This window comes from Peromyscus californicus, unplaced genomic scaffold, assembly GCF_007827085.1.
Source record: "Peromyscus californicus insignis strain IS unplaced genomic scaffold, ASM782708v3 Scaffold_10__1_contigs__length_136768540, whole genome shotgun sequence".
Lineage (NCBI taxonomy): Eukaryota > Metazoa > Chordata > Mammalia > Rodentia > Cricetidae > Peromyscus > Peromyscus californicus.
In genome coordinates this window covers 18989249-18999333 of record NW_026294391.1, presented here as the reverse complement: position 1 = coordinate 18999333, position 10085 = coordinate 18989249, and positions in this window count along the sequence as shown.

Genomic DNA, 10085 nt, shown 5'->3' with positions numbered 1-10085 from the left:
CAGATGCAAGCATAACCAACAGAATACAAGAGATGGAAGAGAGGATCTCTGGTATAAAGGATACAAGAGAGGAAATGAATTCATCAGTCAAAGATAATACCAAATCCAAAAAACATAACACAAAATGTCTAAGAAATCTGGGATACCATGAAAAGACTACCCTAAGAATAATAAGGAAAGAGGAAAGAGAAGAATACCAACTCAAAGGCACAGAATAAATATTCAACATAATCATAGAAGAAAACATTCCCAACTTAAAGAAGGAAATACCTATGAAAATACAAGAAGCCTACATTACAGCAAACCGAATAGACACACCCCACAAAGAGTCCCATGGACACATAGTAATTAAACTACTAAAACTACAGAATAAAGAAAGTATAATGACAGCAACAAAGCAAAAAGGCAAAGTGAATTATAAAGGATAACCCATCAGAATAACTCCTAGTTTCTCAATGGAGAATTTGTAAGCCAGAAAGACCTGGACAGGTGTAATGTAGACACTAAGAGACCATGGATGCCAGCCTAAACTGATATAACCAGCAAAACTTTCAACCACCATAGAAGGAGTGAACAAGACATTCCAAGACAAAACCAGATTTAAACCATACCTATCTACAAATCCAGCGCTACAGAAAGCACTAGAAGGAAAATGAAAAACTAAGGAAGTCAGATGCATCCACGAAAAAATAAGGCAATAGATAACACCACAGTAGTAAACCCCAAAGAAGAGAAGTACACACACACACACTACCACCAAAAGATAACAGGACCTAATAATCATTGGTCATTAATATCCCTTCATATCAATGGTCTTAATTCACCCATAAAAAAGACACAGGCTGACAGAATGGATATGAAAGCAGGACTCATCTTTCTGCTGCATACAAGAAATACATACCTCAATTACAAAGTTAGATACTACCTCAGAATAAAAGGGTGGGAAAAGTCTTTCCAGTCAAATGCTCTCTTTTTCTTTCATTTTTCTTTATAAAGAAATTTTCTACTCACTCCACATATTATCCATAGACCCCTCCTCCTCCCTCCTCAAATACCCGGCCCTCTTTGCCAAGCCAACTCGCATCCCCACATCCCCCAATTTGAGGTCTCCTATGCAGAGTCAGCAGAGCCCAGCACACTGGGCCTAGGCAAGTCCAGGCCCTTCCCACTGCACCAAGGCTGTGCAAGGTGTCACACCACAGCACCTGTTTCCAGAATTCTGCCCATAAACCAGGGACAGATACCAATCTCCTTGTCTGTGCGCCTCCCAAACACTTTGAGCCAAACAACCATCTTCCATTTCCAGAGAGCCTAGTCCAGTCCAATGGGTTCTCCACAGACACCAGTCCACAGTTCATGGGCTTCCCGCTAGTGTGGACAGTCATCTCTGCACATCTTCACATCATGATCTTGATGTCCGCCGTCAGTAGTATCTCTCCTCTCTCTCATCAATAGGATTCCTGGAGCTCAGCCTGGTGCCTGGATGTGGATCTCCATATCTGCCTCCATCAGGCATTAGACAAAGGCTCTATTATGACAGTTATGTTATGCAACCACTCTGGAAATCAGTATGGTGCTTTCCCAGAAAATTGGGAATAAGTCTTCCTAAAGACCCAGTTATAGCACTCTTGAGCATATACCCAACGAATGTTTAAACTTAAAATAAGAACCAATGCACAGCTATGTTCATATCAGCATTATTCATAATAGCAAGAACCTAGAAACAACCTAGATACCCTTCAACTGAAGAATGGATAAAGAAAGTATGGCACATATACACAATGGAATACTACTCAGAAGTAAAAAACAATAATATCATGAAATTTGCAGGGAAACTGATAGATCTAGAAAATATCATCTTGAGTGAGGTAACCCAGACTCAGAAGGACAAACATAGTATGTACTCACTCATAAGAGGATACTAGATGTGAGGGAAGGAATGGCCAGACTACAACCCATAACTCCGGAGAGGCTAGCTAACAGAAAAAGACCCTAGGAGGGACACATGGATGAGCCTGTGATGGAGAAGTGGATGAGATCTACATGAGTGAACTGGATGGGGGAGTGCCAGAGGTCAAGGAGTGGGGGATGAGAACACAGGGAAATGGGAGGTTCACGCTGGAACAGGGACAGAGTGGGAGGGCAGGGTGGAAAATACCATGATAGATGCGGACATCATTGAAATAGGAAAAGCATGGTGCTGGGGAGGCTCTCAGGAATCCACAAGGATGACCCTGCTTAGGAGGCTGGCAGTGGTCTAGAGGGTGCGTGGACTGGTCTATTCTGGTGAATACCCTAACAGTGGTCGTAGAGCCTTTGTCCAGTGAGTAGTGGAGGCAGATGCAGATATTCACGGACAGGCACATGGCTGAGCTCTGGGAATCTAATCAATAAGAGAAAGGAGGGATTCTGCATGCCGGGGACGTTGAGATCATGATGGGAAGACATGCAGAGATGACTGGCCACACTGGTGTAAGCCCATGAACTGTAGACTGATGGCTGTGGAGACCCCATGGGACTGGAATACGCCCTCTAGACACACAGAAAAGTTGTTTGGCTCAAACTGTTTGGGGGTTACCCAGAAGGGGGGATTGGGATATGTCCGTGGTGCACGGGCAGGCTTTTGGGAGCCCAGTGTCTGTGGTGTGACACCTTGCACAGACTTGATGCAGTGGGGCGGGACTTGGACTTGCCTAGGCTCAGTATGCCAGGCTCTGCTGAATCCCCATGGGAGACCTTGATTTAGGGGTGGTAGGGATATGGGGTGGCTTGGGAGGAAGTGCTGGGGGGTGAGAGGAGTGAGGAGATGGGATCTGAGGGTGGTATGTAGAGTGAGTAGATAATTTCTTAATAAAGAAAAATGAAAAACTTTAATTAATACGTAAAAAGTAAAATAGAAAAATAAAAAAACTGAATGGCCAATAGCTGAGCAGAGGAGGGATAGGCAGGGCTGGTAGAAAGAAAGGAAAAGAGACACCAGGGCCAGCCAGTGCCCAGCCAATCAGATACAGAGGAAGGAGGAAAACAGGATGGCCAGTACACAGATGAGGTAAATGAGGCTCAGGGCAGCACATAGATTAATAGAAATAGGTTAATTTAAGTTTTAAAAAAAGCTAGCTAGAAATAGGCCTAAAATAAGGCTGCACAAGCATAATTAATAAATAATAAGTCTTTGTGTTATGACTTAGGGCTGGCATTACAAGATAGCCTCCTACAGTACATGTTCTGTACACTCAAAACAGGGCTCGGTAGTGTGCAAGATGGTACAAGGAAAACTGGTTCAATAGGATCTCACCAGGAAAACCCATGCCAGGTGGTATATGTCTAGAGGCAGGCCATATGAGGTAGAATGGGGCAGATTGCTTTGCTTCTTGAAGAACTCACCTCAGAATACCTCCATTGGCTCCTTGAAAGGGAGCAATGGCTGGGAGAAGAGAATTGTGATACATTTCAAGTTTCATTGGAATGTCGTAGGGAAAGCCAGTGTGTGGTCTCTGCATTCAGAACAAGGCCTGGGCCTGAAGGGGGCACAGCTATAGGCGGTTCTGGTGGCACTTGCCAGATAAAGTTGGTGCACATACTGCTTGAACACAGCTTGATTCCAGAGTGGTGTTTATATGCTGACAGCAGAGCATCTTTATAACTCACCAGGCAAGTCTGCTATGCAGGGTGTAGAGTATGGAGGCCAAGGCACCAGATCAGTTCTCAGGGTACTCAGCAGAGAAGGCAAGTGAATAACTGAGTCTTAACTGGCCTTCAGAGCAAGGCCAATGTGTATATGCATAGCAAAGGCAGGAAAGGTTCTATAGGACATCACCATGTAAATCAGTGCAGGTTTGGTGCATCTAGAACTTGGTAGTGTGTTAATAGTATAGACATGCTTGGCTCCAGGAGTGATCAGGCAATGCTAATGCAGGAGCTCAGTAATGCGTACTTAGCCTCTGAGGGTGCATAAGGCACTGGCATGTAACCTATGAGGAGCACACCCGGCAAAACTGCAATCAGGACATCAGAAGATGCTATGAAAATGGCACAGGCAGCCTAGATTCTCAGAATCCTTTTCAGGAAAATCCATTGCAATGACTGTGAGAGGGAAGAAGCTTGACTTAGAAGTGTGGTGAGGTAGAGGCCTTGCAAGGTCCTGTGGTGTTTCATCAGACAAGCCAGTACAAACACAGCTAAGAATGTGGGTCCGTGATTCCACAGGTTCCAAAGAAACTCACGAAGGTAACCCAAGTAGAAGGCATGTAACCCTCGTCTTTAAATAGGACAAGAATGAGGCGGTAGTTCTTGTGGGTGTGTTTCTGGGGAGCTTAGCACTCAAAACCTGTGTGCTACCTGCACACCCAGAACTAGATTTGGGAGCGTGCAGGTGGTTCTGGCAGGCTTGGTTCTGTGGAACTCACCAGGAAATTCTTCTATAGGAGCTACTTGCTGGATAAGCAGAAATGGAGCTGGTGGGCAAATTTGTGGTCATCTGGAAAAGCTGATGTACATGGGCACATCCAGAGTTAAAACTGAACTGTGGATATGATGCAGGTATTCTTGGTTCTGGGAGAACTCTCCAGGAAATGAAGCTTCATTAACAGTTTGACTGTGACCTGGACTAGGTCTGTGAGAGTGGAGAAGGCTCTGGCCATGCGCTTTTAAATTCACATGATAAATCTGGCAAGCAATATGAACATCGAGAAATAGGTCTGGGGAATAAAGAAATTGTACAGGCCTACTCACTTCAATTGGTATTCAACAGAACAAAGAAGTGAGGGAAATCTACAAAAACAGCTAGGCTAAGAACTGGATGGATGGTGATGATGGGAGAGGTTTTTTGAACCTACCAAGGCAAAGCTGATATGAGATCTGCCCATCTGTAACTAGATCACTAAACCTGGGAGTGCCAGCGTGAAGCTGGAGGAAGAGGTTGTGGGTAGCATCATCAGGCAACACTGCTGTGCAATCTGTGATTCCAGCTCTTGGCCTTGGATAGTAGAGACCGTGCCAGTGTTCTTGGTTCAGGGAGAACTCATTTGGGAAAGATGTTTAACATGAATTGCTAAATGGTCTTATTAATAAAAAAGCCTGGAGCCAGATATTGAGGGGAAAACTGAGGTCAGAGGAATAGTACAAGCCACAGCCAACCTCATCTCACCAACTTCCAGAGAGAGCCATTTCCTGTTTACTCATGCCTATATCCTTTCTGTCCCTGCCATCTTGGTGCCTCTCTCCACCAAGTTAAATCACTTCCTCTTTCTGCCCAGCTCTCTCACTTCCTGTCTGTATAGATCTCCACACCTTTATAGCTAACTACTGTTGGAATTTAAAGGTGTGTGCCACCATGCCTGGCTCTGCTCCTAGTGTGGCCTTGAACTCACAGAGATCTGGATGACTCTCTGCCTTCAAGATGCTAGGATGAATGGCCTGACTTCTATGTTTAATATAGTGGCTGGCTTTCTACTCTGATATCCATGTAAGCTTTATTTATTAAAGTACAAATAAAACATCACCACAGAGAGCTGTTGCAAGCGCTGCATGACCCAAGCTAGGGCTGAGAGATCAGATGACTCTGTTAAGCAAGCTTCCAGGAATGCCACCAGGCACATCCAATCTTTGATCTATGCAACCAGATCTATGCCTTAACAATCTGGAGATGGTGCATGAGTGCTTGCTTGTGGAATAACTATCAGGGAAAGCTATTACCAGAGCTTCATGACACAAGGTAGATATTGGAGAAAGTAGATGTCTCTAGAAGGTGAGATATTGGAGAACTCAACAAGCCAAATCTGGGTGCATACAGACCTTGGCCTGGAGTATGGTCATCACTCAGGTTGGCATGCTTCTTGAAGAATTAACCAGGAAAAGATGGTTCAGGAGCTATAACACCAGAGATAGCCACGCGAGTGTGGTGATGTCACTGGTGGCTGAGATTCCAGGGACTTTACCAGGTAAGGTCAGTGCAAACCTGTAAGTTCAAATCAAGAATTCACAGATGGGCTTGCTCAAGAGAGAATTCACCAGTGAAATCTGGTGTGGCATTTGTATGGCCAGAGCTGGGCCTGGACATGAAGTGATGTTGATTGCAGGGAAGGCTATGGGGAGATGACCAGAAAAAGGGGGTGCACAATATAGACATGCAGAGTTAGGCCTAGGAGAGTGCAGACAGCAGGAGTGAGCTTGCTTCTGGGAGTACAACAGGCAATATCCAGTGTGACCTGTTCAAGGTCTGGGGAGTTGGGTATAGTGCTGACAGGGGAGGCTCAGATTTTCTAACAAAGGAAAGACTTCACTTGATCTACACATACTTAGCTATGTAGGCCTCTTAGTAGGCATATTGCACATCTGGGCTTACTACTGGGGGAACTCACCAGGAAATTTGGTGAAAGAGCTGTCTGATTAGGACCAGGCTTGAAAGGGTAAACAATGCACAATCAGGGGAATATCTGCGGACCTTTCAAGCACATTTGGTACAAGACCTGTGCTCAGGAGAATGGCCTGGTGTGTATAGATGGCACAGGCAGGCTGGGATGTAGGGGAACTAAACAGAAATTTTAAGTGCAGCGGCTGCATTATGGGATTTAGGCCTGGTATCTCATAGATGGTTCTTGCAGGAAAATTTCAGGAAAATTCTACGAGCAAAGCTGATGTATAGGCTTCATCTAGAGTGTGAGGGTGGCACTGGCTCTTAGGGAATCCAGCAGCTACAGTTAAATGAAGGATCCATGTGACTAGGCCTTTGATTGCAGAGATACTGCAGTTGGATTTGATTCTGGGGAAGTTCACCTTAGAGAAAGCCAGAGCAAGAGCTTCACAGTCCATCACTGACAGAACACATAGGTAAGGAATCAAGGCAGAAACTTGGAGACAAGGAACTGAAGCACAGACCATGAGGGAACACTGCCTTGCTCTCCATGGCTACCTCAGCTTGCTTCCTTATGCAACTCACTAACACCTGTATCACACACAGTGGACTAGATCCTCTCAGGTTAATCATTGCTCAAGAGAAAGATCCACACACTTTCTATTTTGCTTTGTTTTGCTTTTTGAGACAGAGTTTCTCTGTGTACCCTGCCTGTCCTGGAACTCGCTCTGTAGGCTGGCCTCGAATCCAGAGAGAACCACCTGCCTCTGCCTCCTAAGTGCTGAGATCAAAGGCGTGTACCACCACACTGAGCTTCCACGCATGCTCTTAAAGGACAGTTTTCTGAAGGCATTTACTCCACTAGTTTACTATTTCAGATGAATCAAGATTGCATCAAGATGACAGAAAAAAAAAAACCTATCCAGCATAGCCAGGTTCCATCACATTCCATCACAACCTGCCAAAGAGCTGGGGAGCATATTCCATGTGGTACTGAATTTTCAGTAAGCACAAACACAAGATTATACTGTAAATAGAATCTTGATTCACAGTTTCAGAACCCTTAAGATCATGTAATGTAAATCATGACTGGAGACCAATGAATTCCATCTAGGAAGTCTGGAAGACCCCTTCGTGAAAGTGAATATGAACTTGATGCTTCAATGAAGACAGTAGCATGTTGGAAGACAGGACCTGATGTGCTTGCCATAGAAAGCTACAGGTATATGTTGTAGAGAACTCAAGAAAGAGGCTACACGTCGGGTAGTGGTGGCACATGCCTTTTATGCCAGGTCTCAGGGGGCAGAGGCAGGTGGATCTCTGTAAGTCTGAGGCAAGCCTGTTATACCTACGTGCCCCTCAAACAAAGAATGCATAAAGAAAATGTGGTATACATCACAATGGAGTTCTATACAGCAGAGAAAAAGATGACATCATGAGGTTTGCAGGCAAATAAAGGAAACTAGAAAATATCATCGTGAGTGAGGTAACCCAGACTCACAAAGACAAACATGGTATGTACTCACTCATAAGTGGATATTAGATGAAAAGCAAAGGATAACCAGACTGCAAACCGCAGCTCCTGGGAGGCTAGATAGTAATGATGACCCTAGGTAGGAAGTATGGATCAACCAGCAATGAAGTAATGGATGAGAGCTAATGAGCAAACGGGATGAGGAGAGGTAATGGAGGACAAGTGATGGAAGATGAGAGCTTAGGTGATAGGGAGGTTCGACCTGGAACGGGAACAGAGTGGGAGATCAAGGAAAGAGATACCATGATAATTGAAGAGACCATGGGAATTGGGAGAAGCAGAGTGCTAGGGAGATTCCCAGTATTCCCAGGACTCCACCATAGACTACTGGCAATAGTCGAGAGGGTGTCTGAGCTGACCTACTCTGGTGATCAGAGGGCTGAATATCCTAACTGTCTTGATAGAACCCTCATCCAGTGACTGATGGAAGCAGATGGAGAGATCCAAGGCCACGTCCCAGGGGCAGCTCCAGGATTCCAATCAGAGAGAGAGGAGGGATGCTATGAGCAAAAGATATTGAGATCATGATTAGAAAATATACAGAGACAATTAGCCAAACTAGTGGAAACACAAGAACTGTGAACCAATATCTGAGGAGCCCCCATGGTACTGGACTAGTTCTTCTGGGTAATCGAGACAGTGGTTTACATTGAACTGATTAGGGGGCCCCCAGGCAGTGGTATCAGGACCTGTCCCTACTGCATGAGCCGGCTGTTTAGAGTCTAGTAGCTATGGTGGAACACTTTGCACAGCCTTGGTGCAAGGAGAAGGGGTTTGGACCTGCCAGAACTGAATGTACCAGGCTCTGCCTTCTCCCCATTGGAGACATTGCCTCCCATGGGAGTAAGAAGGAATGGGGGAGGGCGGAAGCCGATTGGTTGGAGGAGGGAGGAGAGGGGAATCTGTGGTTGGTATGTAAAAAGAATAGAAAATCTCTTACAAAAAAAACCAAGAGAGGAATAAACATAACTCAGAGAATTGAGAAAGGAAAACAAACAAACAAATAAATAAAAACTCCCCAAAACAGATCAAACAAACCAATAAAACCAAAACAGTAAATGTTTCCATTGCTTTTGAAAAAAAATTAATCATAGCAGTGAAAAAATAGATGTGCTTGGCAGGTATTAATTTCTCATGTTGTAGAAAGCTTTGAAATATGACAAATTCATTTCTTTGAGAAACTGTTACACTCTAGAGGCATAGTAATATATGCTTATAATCTCCACACTCAAAAGGCATGCAGGTCAGAGGCCGGCCCCCAGCTCCCATCTTGCTCCGGACTTCCCTTTTGGAATACTGGCAGGTTCCCTGCTAGCCGCACCGGGAAGGATCCCCTTCTCCAAGACCCCTGGCAGACCCTGCAGTCTCCACGCCCTGCCCCCACGCCCATCCGCCTGAGCCCCAAGCCTCTTCCTGAGACTTAGAGGCCGGCCCCCAGCTCCCATCTTGCTCCGGACGTCCCTTTTGGAACACTCGTGAGTACCCTTCCTTGCCCCAGACCCCATCCCTGGGCACCAGCCACTCCAGGGAAGACCTGCCCAAGTCGGCCCCAGGTTCTGGCCACCAGGCAGGTTCCCTGCTAGCCCCACCGGGAAGGATCCCCTTCTCCAAGACCCCTGGCAGACCCTGCAGTCTCCACGCCCTGCCCCCACGCCCATCCGCCTGAGCCCCAAGCCTCTTCCTGAGACTCAGAGGCCGGCCCCCAGCTCCCATCTTGCTCCGGACTTCCCTTTTGGAACACTGACTTCCCTTTTGGAACACTGGTCTGTCTGAACCAAGTGTGCGGATAAGGCCAAGAACGAACCACAAGGAGATGGGCAGACGTCAAGGCAGAAATATATACAACAAAATGAATAGCAATACAGCATCACCTGGCCCTAGCCCTCCTCCAACACCTAGACCTGAACATCAGAAATTGGAAGAAGCAGAAGAAAACAGCCTTATGAATGACATCATGAAGAAGCTAGAGGCTTGCGTAGAGGAAAAGACAAAAAAATGTGAAGAACGCTGTAAACAACTAGAGGAAAGGGCAAACAAATTAGAAGAAATCAATAAAGTCCTGGAAGAAAACAATAAAATACTGAGAGAAAATCAAGAAAAATCAATGAAACAAATGAAGGAAACAGTCCAAGACCTGAAAAGGGAAATAGAAAAAATGAAGAAGACACAAACAGAGGGAATGCTGGAAATAGAAAATCT